The sequence below is a fragment of the Psammomys obesus genome, unplaced genomic scaffold, assembly GCF_907164565.1.
Source record: "Psammomys obesus unplaced genomic scaffold, mPsaObe1.curated_primary_1811, whole genome shotgun sequence".
Lineage (NCBI taxonomy): Eukaryota > Metazoa > Chordata > Mammalia > Rodentia > Muridae > Psammomys > Psammomys obesus.
In genome coordinates, this window is record NW_026586550.1 from 2864605 (window position 1) to 2877825 (window position 13221).

Sequence of the window (13221 nt, forward strand, 5' to 3'; positions counted from 1 at the left end):
TAATTTGCACTTTGTTGTGATTTAAGTGTAATTTATCCCATACAAAATTAATGGGGTTTTGCTTTGTTTTTGTTGTTGTTCTTTGTTTTGTTTTTTTGTTTTTGTTTTTTGTTTTTTTCATTTGGTTTGGTTTGGTTTTTCGAGGAAGAATTTCTCTGTGTAGCCTTCGCTGTCATGGACTCGCTTTGTAGAACAGGCTGGCCTTGAACTTACAGTGATCCCCCTGCCTCTGCCTTCCTGAATGCTGGAAATGAAGGCATGCTCCACCATACCCAGGTCAACGTTAATATTTTTGATCTCTTCTTTTTGCCTTCATTTGCAGGTTTTCTTCATTTTTGTTTCCTATTCTTTGCTGACATGAAGAATGAGAGGCAATATGTGGAGCGTTAGAGGAGGTGCTGTAATGTCCTGTGATGCTGGAGCCCTGTTCTGGACCAAACACTAACTATTCAGAAGGTAAGAGCAAGAAGAATGATGTGTGCTAGTTGCCTAGCAACACTCTTATCTAAATCTATTAGTGCCATCTTCTTTATTTAAGTTAGAGCAAGCAGCCAAGATCTTGATAGAATTACGACTCCTTCTCAGAGTGGGTCCTGGTCATCTACCCTGTAGCCTGGTCTCCTCAGTACCAAGTCATGTGCCTTTCCCAAATGTCAAAAGAGAGAATCTGTTGACTATTGGTTGGGGCATTTGTTGGAATCTTGTGCCTATGGTGACAATAGCAAAGAAAGTTCTGGAAACCACCATTGCAGGCTACAAGAGGGATTTTCAAGACTAAGTAGAAAACTATTGTTTCTCTTGCACATTTTCAAAGCAGCTGAGCATTCCTGACCTGACCTGCAAACACACCTGACCGCCAGACCAGCGAATTTTAAAGGGCAAGCAATCAAGACTGCAATTCCCCGGGCAGATGCTGTCATTTGGCACTCAGCTTTCAAGAAGTGCATTGAGAACCACATTGTGGGAAAGGGGATGCACTTCCATCTCAGCACACAGTGGGGGCCTACACCTCAGATATTTACTTTAACTTTATGGCCAAAGGAAGAGAGTGGGACAGGAGGACAGACCAACCCTTTTCCAGTAGGTATTTCTAGTTCTAACTCACTTGCTATTCTCATTACCCCTTTTTCTAACTTGTAACGGGCACTTTCTCTTCCACTTTACAGAAAAAGAAACCTAAGTCATGGAAAAACTAAGCTTTACAACTCATATGTAAAACAGACATAATTAATAAAATGTCAAGTCCCAAAGAGAAGGCTCCATATTTGAAAGTCCGTTCTGCACCCAAGAAACATGCAGGCTGGTTCTAATCTCATTAACTCATTATTACCTGTACATTGTAAAAAAAAAAAAAAAAAAAAAATAGAAGAGAGTCATAAATGCTTACAGTAAGTCAGAAATACACCAGCTTCCCACTGTTGTATTCATGGCACAAGCAGCCTTATAGATTATTTTGGGAAAAAACATTAAACAAAATATATGGTGTTACAATACACCATGTAGCAAGCAGCAGCAGCAGCAAATACATCTCTGACTATGTTCTGGTAGTAGGACTAGTACATCTAGTCTGTGCAGAGCCTGAAGCAACTGAGAACAATACACCAGCCTGGGCCGGGTGGTGGGTGGGGAACTTTGCCAGACACCTATAGCAGAAGGAAAGTGCCTGGTGGGTTAGAGGTAAGGAATGGAGAAGAAAAAGACTTCTAAACCTATTCTGCAGCGTGTCATTTACATATAGACTCCCTCTCCTTATCCACAGGGACATTCTTCAGATGCCCAGCGGGTGCCTACAACTGAAGATAGTGACTACCCGTTCACATACTGTGTGGTTTCCTATAAACATATGTATTTTATAAATCAGGCACAATGATAGGTTAACAATGCTGATAATAAAGTATAACAGTTTTGTATTCAAGAGAAATGAAATTTCCATAGAAGTGTAGTTACTACCCCTCTTCAAAGAAGCCTCTCATTATAGCAAATGGAGACCATCGGAGAGAACCACAACTGGACACACTGCAGAGATAACAGACAGTGAAGAGCCCAGCCCCAACAGACACATCCACATATAGCTCCTGCATCTATGGCTCAGGGCACATCACAAAAGAGAGGTCTAAAAGATCAGAAGAGCCAAAAGAACCACAAAGTCTTCCATGAAACAGTATCCTAGAGTGGCAGCATAAAGACTAGAACCCTGGCAGCATTGAAGGACATCGTACTGTGTAAGGCAGAAATTTCATGAAGTCCCTTCTCTTGGCAAGTGTCTATGGGTTGTCCAATGAACAGCGGTCAGCCTTGAAAACAAAAATGGACTCAGCAGGTTTTACCTATAAATATTTGTGCATACACACATAGGTATGTAACAATAACAATCAAAAAATGGCCATCAACTTGAAAGGGTAAGGTGTCCATGGGAGGGGTTTGAGAGAGGGTGGCTAGGAGGAGCTGGAGGGAGGAAAAGGGAGACAAATGGTGTAATTCTATTTCAATTAAAACATATTTTTAAAAATAAATATATATATTTCCTTTAAAAGTAGATGAGCACTTGCTCCCTGTCCCCTGCTCTCTTACACCTAATTGTACTATACTGAACTTTTTTTTCAGACCTTGGTTGACTGAAACCTTGGAATGTGAACTCAAGGATAAAGAAAATGACTTTAGGAATTCTGTGTGTGAGTGTGTGTGTGCGTCTGTCTGTCTGTCTGCCTGCCTGCCTGCCTGTCCTTTAAAAATGATAGCCCTAGATGACATCCAAAGTTGAGACCCATTTCCAGAAGCTGCTGTTGATGTTAAATCTAATAAATTAAGCAATAGGAATGGAGCAGAGTATGGCAATATTCCTCCTTACTGTCGGACACTGAGGAGGAACAGATTTCACACTTAACCAGTTTCATGTTGTGAGAGGGGATCCCCATTATTATGAGAGGTGCAACTTGCCAGTTCTATAAGGAAATCCTGTGAGGATGATCTGGATCAGGAACCACAGAGTTGACAATCAAATGTATGTGTAAGCTCTTATCATTTTCCTTGGACAGGAAGGAAACAGCATATTAGGACGGACCTATGATCCCATGCAATCCCATGCAATCCCAGACTTGTTCCAAATACTTAAAGACAACTGTTTAACATTTCTAAACTAAAAATTTTCCCCTTGCCAGTAAAATGGCAAAAAATTATTCTGGTACAACTCTACAGAATAATGTGAGGAAGTTGAGATGGCCAGTTCTTCAGAGCTGCTTTAAACCTCAAGTTCTCCACAGAAGCACAGCAAAAAAAAAGTGGAAGATGGAGTACTGGACAGATACTGGGCACAGAAACACTATGCAAATCAGAAAACTACTACTATATCATACATATTAGTCTCAAGAAGCACATTGTTCTATCAGAAACAAAAGCTAAAGAATGTTTTTTTGTTTTGTTGGTTTTGTTTTTTTTTTTTTTTGAGACAGAATCACTCAGTGTAGCATTGGCTGTCCTAGACTCTCTCTATAGACCAGGCCCTCTTTGTACTCACAGAGATCTGCCTGTCTCTGCTTCTGCCTCTGAGTCTGGAGTGCTGAGATTAAAGGCATTGCCACCACCTGGGGGAAGAGCTCTTAATAAAGAGAAATAGTTTGGGTATCATCAATGCTGGATCCAGAAAAAAGTAAAAGAGGAAGATAAAGGAAGATAAGCGAGTTTCCTGCCTTTCGTAAATTCCATGTTATTTAATGTACATCCCATCTTTACTGCACACATGAATGCTGGGATCTTGAATCACTTTTTTAAGCATCTGAAACAGTGCCCAGCATATAGCAATGGTCACAAAACCTTTTAACAAGTAAATCTATAACACTCTTGTACAAGCCTAACCTTTGATCCAAACAAACAGCTACCATCTTGGGGAGTTCAGCTGTGCCTACTTGTAAAAAATCACCCCATCTGTTTTTGGCAACTGTTTACATTCCCTCAAAGAGGGATGGAGAGGGTATTGAGACCCCCACACCCTGGGGGAATCCAACCACTCCATACCCATTTTACCCAAGCTGCCTAACTTCAGCTCTCAGGGAGGAGCTGCAACATACAGGCCTGGCTAGGGGACCGGCTCCATCTGCGTGACTGTGAGAAAGCGCTCATCCCTGCTTGGAAAAGACCTTCTGGTAGGACATTGTGCAGTAAGGGGCTGGAGGGGGGTGAGAAGAACACATAAACTTCAGTTAGTAACCTCTTATCTATGTTCTATAAGTAAACCCAATACACTCACCAGGAGTGAGCTTTGGTAGAATCATGCCTTAATTTATGGTCCTTAGAGGGAGGGTTAAGTGCTTCCCCTAGGAAGGAATTTTAGCAACAAACACATTGATGATACAAGGCACTCAGTGTACTTTCAAGAAAGATTATTGGAATGAACCCTTAGGTCATTTTCTGACCCAAGTAGAAATCAGAAATTACTTTTGAGACAAAGATAGGAAAAGTGCTGGGGTTTGGCTTTCTGAATGAGTGCCACACCACGTTTGACATGAGAAGTGACAGCAACCCCTTTGGCTACCTCCTCTGCCGCTCTCCCCACTCTCCTGAAGGAGCATTTCCCAATAGAACACTGGATACATACCTCCAATGAAGAGACTGCTTTTCTACAGGGTCGCTTCTTTCCTGGGCCCCTGTTGTCACAGTTCTCTTATCATTCCCCCACCCATTTTCCTAGAACTATTGGTTTTTATCCACGGGCCCTGAAACACAGGACAAGGAGTGGAGTACTTGACAGAAGAAAGTAGACCTTTAGCCCTCTGTCCCTCTCCCTTGCTGACTGGACCAAAGAGCTCAGTGTTTGCCCACGGAGATGGGGAAGGGTCACTGCTAGGAACCAGCTTCTGGTCCTGCTTAAGAAGCTTGTTGTGAAAACCTTGTTTCTATCAAGGTTTATGATGTAGATCATTTAATTTTAGAGCTCTCAGAGAATTTAGAAACCAAACTCAACTCGTTTTAAAAATAAGGGAAGTGAAGCTCAGAGATGGAAGATTATCTGGCCTAAGGTCCCACAACCAGGAAGTGGCCTTGGCTGTGGCTTCTTCTGACTTCCTAAGAGTAAGTATGCCTTGAACTATCAGCAGAAGGTTGCATGTGAACTTTTAGTTTTTGAGACAGGGTCTCTCTATGTAGCCCTGGCTGCTCTGGAACCCCATTTGCTGGCCAGGTTGATCTCTCTTGAACTCTGAGTTCTACCTGTGTCTACCTCCCAGTGCTGGAGTTAAAAATGAGCCATCATACCAGGAGAATTGTGTGTATATGTGCAAGGCTCTTCTACACAGATAAATTCAGTAAGAATTGCTTGATTTACCTAAAACTAACAAACAAAACCCAGGTTTTGTTTTTTCTCAAGTTTTTCCTACACCATCATCTTTAAACTGTAATTGCATTTATGAATTTTACTGTTTACTCTCAATGCAATGGCACCCTATTATGATTGGATTTAACAGATAAATGATCTGTTTGAGGAAATGTGATTAACCTTTCCAAATTCTCCTTTATTGACTAATACAAGTTCACCTTGAGGAAGGGGAGTATAGATGAAATAAAGCAAACAGACCAGTCCCAAACAATATTTTGCAAAAACAGGCAAATAGCCTGGTGCCATGGGAGGAAATAGAAGACACTTTTGCAGTCTGGATTGACATTTTCAAGAGGCCATGAAAAAGAAAAATATGTGGACAATAATATTCTAGAGCTGGAAGAAGCCATGAGAGGCATTATTTAGGTCAACTATTTTCACAATGTAGATAAGAAAACAAAAGCCCACCCAGAACAGGGACTGTCTCCTCTAAGGTTGATGAGGTCTGCATCTGTCACTTGGGTTCTCTTTCTATAGTAGCTTTTGAACTAGATGGGATAACTGGAGAAGATTGTGTAATTCTTAGGAAACATCCCCAGCTCTTCCTATCAAGAAAGAAGCTCCCCAGGTGATCAAAGGAAACAAAGCACAGAATCACTGTAGACAGAAAGGCCTTTTTTTTGTTTTGTTTTGTTTTTTGTTTTGTTTTGTTTTGTTTTTTTCTCTCGTGATAGGGTTTCTCTGTGTAGCCTTGGCTGTCCTGGACCTCTAGAACAGGCTGACCTTGAACTCACAGAGATCCACGTGCCTCTGCCTCCCAACTGCTGGGATTAAAGTCTTGTGCCACTACCACCTGGGCAGGCAGCCCTCTTAGTTCCAGGTATTTCCAAGACCATTGTGGTCTTAAATGAGAAAAGACTGTACATGAGAGAAAGAGGCAGGTTTGCTAAAGCCCCTACTGGAATCCAGAATTATATTCCCAAGAAGATAGACTCTATGTTGGTGGTTGCCAACCTGGAAATTTCAAGACAATGTCTGAGGAAGGGATTTTGTGGTTGTCACACTGAGAAGGGAGCCATTTGCATCTCCGGCAAAGAAACCAGAGATGAAAAACACAGCACTTCTGTTCTACCCAGAGGTGGTACCCCAACATTGTGTCCTGGCCAAAGTTAGGAGAGAGACCTACCTTTTAAGCCCGGCTTTGCTCAGGTTCTGAATTACTTCCCCAAATGTTCCCTTCTAAATGAAAACCAAATAACAACTCTTGAAAGATTCATCACTCTCTTTAAGTCTATAGAGTTTACAGCCCTGACTTCCCCCAACCAATTAAAAAAAAAAAAAAATCCAGATGCTGAGGAGGTGAGCAGTACAGAAAGCAGCAATTTCAGTAAAAATTCCCAGTGCTGAAAATACATGCGTAGGAGAAACTATTTTTCATGTACTTATATTTTTCCTTGTTCTTTGTTGTCATTCCACCATTCTTGGTAAATTTGTTTTCATTTTAAGTGTTACAAGCAGTTATTATGTATTCCAGGCAGGGCTCCCAAGCTGTGACTATTTAAATGAGGGAGACTTTTTTTGTAGGAAAAAAATGATAAAAGTATAAATGGCTTGTTGGAACACTGAAGAAAAGCTCGCCTCAGAGAGCAAAATTCTTTTTATGTAGTCTTAATATTAATCCAAAATGAAAATGCCCTTCACTTCAAAAGGGGAAGATTTGGCAGGTGTAAGATGGAAGAGGACAAGGATATGTCCCCTCCACATTTAGATCTGCATGTCTTCTGAAGAGACTTTGAAATCAATATATATAAGATGTTACAAATAATTTTTTTTTAATTGCTTAAATCTTTAGCACATACAGCTCAAAGCAGAGAGGTACACAATGGCAGTATGAGAGAGCAGATGGGGCTGTGAAGGCAAACCTGACCTGAAGAGCTCAGATTTTAACCCAGGGTGGGTGCTATGTCCATGGCCCCTGGCAAACGAAGTTTCAGTTTACAATCAAATACTAACAGTGTTGCTGTGAGGCTCAAATGTTATGTAAATGTAAATGTCAATATGTAATTTCCTGTATTAGTTTTCCATTACTACTTTAAAAAAGTACCAGCAGCACCATACTTCATAAAGAAAAGGCATTTCTATTACTTGCTATTTATAGAAACTGAGCATCAACATATCAGCTCTGGCAAGGCTTCTCTAACTATATCACCTCATGGTGAATGTCATCATGGCAGACATGCGCAAAAGAGAGATTATATGTCAAAATGGAAAGCCAGAAACAAAGTCCGGGGTCTAGTTGTTTCTTTTATAACAACTCACTCTCATAGGTACTGAGACCCTTTCTGTCATGTGCCACCAATGGCCTAACCACTTCCCACTAGGAGATACCTTTTTTCTGTTTGCTTGTTTTTACTTAGCATATATTATACATAATAATGTTTCAGTATGACATTATCATACATGGACATAACACACTTTGATCATATGCACCCCTTATTACTCATTCTTATCCCCTCCCCCGCACTGATCCTCTTTCTTTTCCCAACTAGTTCTTCTTCCACTTTCATGTGGGTTTTTGTTTTGCTTTTGTCTGTGTGACTCACTGAGTTTAATTTAAAGTTGTTTACAAAAGCACAGGGCAACTTACCAGCAAGGCCTCCTGATGCCCCACCCCTCTTCATGATAGACAACTGACAGCCCAATCTTGTGTAGGTCTTGTACAGGTGATCACAGCGGCAGAGGGTTCAACAGAGCAATACCTGTCATCACACTCAGGAGTTGGCATTTCGTAGCACTTCCTCTGGCTCTTGCACTTTGTCTTTCGGATCCCTCTTTTACCGTGTTACTGAAGCCTTGGTGCGACGACCACCAAATGCAAAACGAAGCTTGTGTGCCGAAAGCTGACAGCAGCACTGATCTGTGGGCGTAGTCACAGATAGTTAGAAAGCAATTCAGCAGGCCTAGGAAGCCCATTTAGCACATCAACAGCACTCATTTCTTTACTTGAACCCAGAACTTTCCCAGGCACAGGCTTTTGATCAAGTTTAGAGTATCTGCTGGGAAGTCCCTCTTGTGAAGCAGGACTGAAGTCCAGTCACAAGCATATGTCACTCCTACTCATGCCCCTCTACTGCACCGATGAGCAAGTCTTGCCTGGCATGTTGGCATTTTGTTTGTAGGGTTTGCCCCTGGGTAAGACAATTAATGGCTTTTCTTCCCCTTTGTTTTGCATAGCACCTTCTAGCATTACAAAAACTACATCTATGCAAAAATGCCTGAGGACAAGCCACTAAGCCTGGAGCCCTTGGGACATAGACCGCATCCAAACCACAGCACTCCTCACTGGGCTCCATGTTTCCACCATGGTCAATGGTCTCACCACAGTGAGGAGCTTCCACTGTTGACAACACCATCAAGATCAAACACGCAGTTACACCAAAGGAACACTTCGAGTCCATTGCTTATCGTATACATTGTTTTCAATTCCACTTCTTTTTTTCTGCTTAAGGTGAGGAATTTTTGGAGAAGAATGAATACAACTCAGATATTTTCCCAGAAGTAGTCATGACAACACATTTTTCTATTAAACCAAAATATTAGAGAAATATTGGAGGAAACTCAATTTTTGACAAGCTGGTAAATAAATATAAGTTAACAAGAAAGGGCGGCATGCAGAAGGAACCAGCTACTGGAATTTATTTACTTTGAAAAGTATCTCAAAACTCCTGCATTACATCATTGATCTGTATAGAAGAAGATAACTTGTCAAAGCTCAATGGTAGGGCAGAATTGATACAAACAAACAAAAAATTTTAAGGAAAGAAAAAGTAGTTATAGATAGTATACTAGTAAATACAAAACTAAGAGAACATTTGGAATTTGTTATTTCTTTATGTGCTTTCAGTTTGTTTCATGCATGATTTTATGGAGATAACAAAATGGTGGATAAAGAGAAAGTAGTAGTTGTAATTTATTTAGACTCTCAAAGAGCTTTTGATAAAATCTCACATAAGAGGCTATTAAGGAAACTTGACAAACACTGGGTAAGAGGTAAAGGGCTGTCAATCATGAGTTAACTGTGGGTTAAGAGATAGAGGGGGATGAAAGAATAAATGACCAGCTCTCAACATGGAAGGGAGTTAATACCGGGGTGTCAGCAATCAATATAAAAGCAGTGTTCTCCAGGATTTTATTAACACCCTTGAAAATGGACTAAATAACAAGGTGTTGGAATTTGCTGACTACACAAAACTATTTTGGTTCACAAAGTCTACACAGACACATGTGAGAGATATAGGATCCAAACTTAGTAATTGAGAAAAATAGTGGCAGATGAAGCTCTGAGCAGACAAGCGTGAAACAATGCTCATTGAAAATAGCAACTGCAGTGTCTCAAGCATCCGGATGAGTTCTGATTCCATGCTTTCCTTAAGTGGGGCAGAGTCGGGCTCTCAAAAGAAGACTTAATGAATATCTGTGCATCATGCTTGGTTAAGTTTTGTTTTGTTTTCAAAAAGGAAACCAAGGAAAAGGGGGCAAGATGGCGGCGCCGGGAGGACTCTCATTCTGAGGAGCAGCACAGCAGGATTGGCACAGTGACCAGCAATCAGAACTCGCGGCCATAAAACACAAGTGGTTGTGTTTCTCAGGTGAGAGGATACCCCACGGTGGGGGATTCGATCAGCTTTAACTCACCCGGCTAAACCGCGGAAGAGATCCCCGTTCCGCCAGGCGCTTGGTCGCCAGCCCAGAGCTACCCGCCAGCGCAATCTGGTCACGGTCCCAGACTGAACTGTGGGCCCACAACACCATAGACTGGATTTCCCAGTCGAGAGATAACCCCACGGAGCAGGAAATAATTGGGACCGACCCCAGGTTACCCAGACATCCCCTGGAAAAGACTCGGGTTCCGCGGGTGCCCCAGGAGCCAGCCAGGACCCAGAGCCGGGAGGGACAAAGGCGCCTGCCTGCACAGAGCCCTGCCTGCGCGCGTGATTCGCCGCCTCAGATAGAACTGTGGGCACCAGGGCAACAGGGCACCAGACTGCGTGTCTCTGGCAGGAGGAAACCCCCAGCGGAGGGGGTCAGCAGCTCTAACGCTTAGGACACCCAGCACCAAAACACTTCCTGGACTCACGCAGACTCTAGTGCAGGCAGAAGCGCTGTGCTCTGCCGCCATTGTTGCGTTCCCCTGGGGCACTGGGACACACAGCTGCATCCTCGGACCTGCAGGAGCCGAAGAGCCATTACAGCAGCCCTCAGATACTGTGCCAGGGATCGGCCAGTTGTCCCTGGCTGGACTGCCAAAACTGTAGGAATCCCTGATCCTTCAGGGGGGCTGCACCCACAGCGTCTGGACCAGAGCGGTCCCTACAGCCGCCATCCCAGACAGAGACACACAGCTTCTGGTCCAGAGTGAGGCACCCAGCCTCCAGACCAGAGCAGTGCCCCCAGGCGCCAACTCAACCTAGGTGCACATTCTCCAGGTCCAGAGCAGAGCAATCAGCCTTTGGCCCAGAGACTTTCTGAGTGCACCTCCCACTTTCTCAGACAGAACTGTGCGCCCCAGGATAACAGACTGAGTTTCCCTGTTAGGAGAAAACCCCACAGCTAGGGAATCAGCAGGTTCTTCAAGAAGACTGTACCTGGAAATTTAGTGAGCAGCAGAACACTAAATTTATAACAAGAAACCCAGCAGTGGGGCAGCTGTCTTGAGAAATTCTATGGGTAAGAGGAGATCCCCCCCTGCCTAACATAGACCACAGCTACTACTCAGGGCTATAAACCTGAGGTGAGCAGTGGCAACTCCGGAGAAACACTGGCCATACAGTGACCATAACCAAAAAGCAGAGAAGGACTCCTTCAGGAAAAATCATCTTCCAGCCAAGGGGATACTCCCTACCTCAGGACTCCAGGAAGCACAGAAACTAACAGCCAAAACCTAAATCAGCCCAATGGGTAGAGGTCAGCGTAAAGGCTCAACCAACAAAAGACATAGCAATATGGCATCTCCAGAACCCAGCCATCCAGGGGCGAACAGCCCTGAACAATGCAGCATAATAGAAAATCAAGAAGATGACCTTACATCTATGTTGATGAAGAGAATAATAGAGGAAACAGATAAAATACGTAAAGAATTAGAGGAAGATAAAACCAAACAGATCATGGCTATCCGTAAGAAATGGAGGAAGATAAAGACAAGCAAATCAGGGCCATCCGTGAAGAAATACGGGAAGATGCAGCCAAACAGCTTGTGGCCTTCAGAGAAGAAATAATTAAATCACTGAAAGAAATCAAAGAGACAGAGTTGAAGGAACTAAAAGAAAAAGAGGAAAATACAAGCAGACAGGTGAAGGAAGTAAACAAAACAACCCAAGACCTGAAGATAGAACTAGAAAAATTAAAGAAAACACAAATGGAGGAAATAATGGAGAGGAAAAATTTAGGGAAGAAAACAGGAACTACAGAGGTAAGCATAACCAACAGAATACAAGAAATGGAAGAAAGAATCTCAGGTGTAGAAGATACAATGGAAGAAATCGATGTATCTGTCAAAGAAAATGTTAAATCCAAAAAATTCCTGACACAGACCGTCCAAGAAATCCAAGACAATATGAAAAGACAAAACCTAAGAATAATAGGAATAGAGGAAAAAGAAGACTCCCTTCTCCAAGGCCCAGAAAATATTTTCAACAAAATCATTGAAGAAAATTTCCCCAAGTTAAAGGAGAAGCCAATAAGGATACATGAGGCCTACAGAACACCCAACAAATTTGACCAGAAAAGAAAATCCTCCTGCCACATAATCATCAAAACAGTAAGTATACAGAACAAAGAAAAAATACTAAAAGCTGCAAGGGAAAAAGGCCAAGTAACATATAACGGCAAACCCATTAGAATCACACCTGACTTTTCAACAGAAACTATGAAAGCCAGAAGGGCCTGGACAGATATCATGCAGACCCTAAGAGAACACAGATGTCAACCCAGGCTACTATACCCTGCAAAACTCTCAGTCCTCATAGACGGAGAAAACAAGATATTCAATGACAAAAACAAATTTCAACAATACCTACACACAAATCCAGCATTACAAAAGACACTGGAAGGGAAAATACAACCCAAGAAAATTAGCTTCTGTCAAGAAAACACAGGAAATAATTAACCTTACTACAGCAAAACAAAAAGCAACCAAGCACACAAACTTATGAACACAGCCAACATCAAAAGCAAAGGATCTAACAGCCACTGGTCATTAATCTCTCTCAACATCAATGGACTCAACTCTCCAGTAAAAAGACACAGATTAACAGAATGGATACGTAAACAAAATCCAGCAATCTGTTGCATACAAGAAACACACCTAAGACACAAAGATAGACATTACCTGAGGGTAAAAGGTTGGAAGATGACTTTCCAAGCAAATGGACCCAAGAAACAAGCAGGAGTAGCCATTCTAATTTCTGATAAAATAGACTTTCAACCAAAATTAATAAAAAGAGATGAGGAAGGACACTTCATACTCATCAAGGGAAAATTCCACCAGGAAGACATCACAATCCTGAACATCTATGCCCCAAATACAAGAGCACCCACATTTGTAAAAGAAACATTGATAAAATTTAAACCACATATAGATCCCCACACATTAACAGTGGGAGACTTCAACACCCCACTCTCAACAAAGGACAGGTCAACAAAACAGAAATTAAACAAAGAAACAATATCTCTGACAGAGGTCATGAATCAAATGGACCTCACAGACATCTACAGAACTTTACACCCAAACACAAAAGAATTTACCTTCTTCTCAGCACCTCATGGAACCTTCTCCAAAATAGACCATATAGTTGGTCACAAAGCAAGCCTCAACAGATACAAGAAGACTGAAATAATCCCTTGTATCCTGTCTG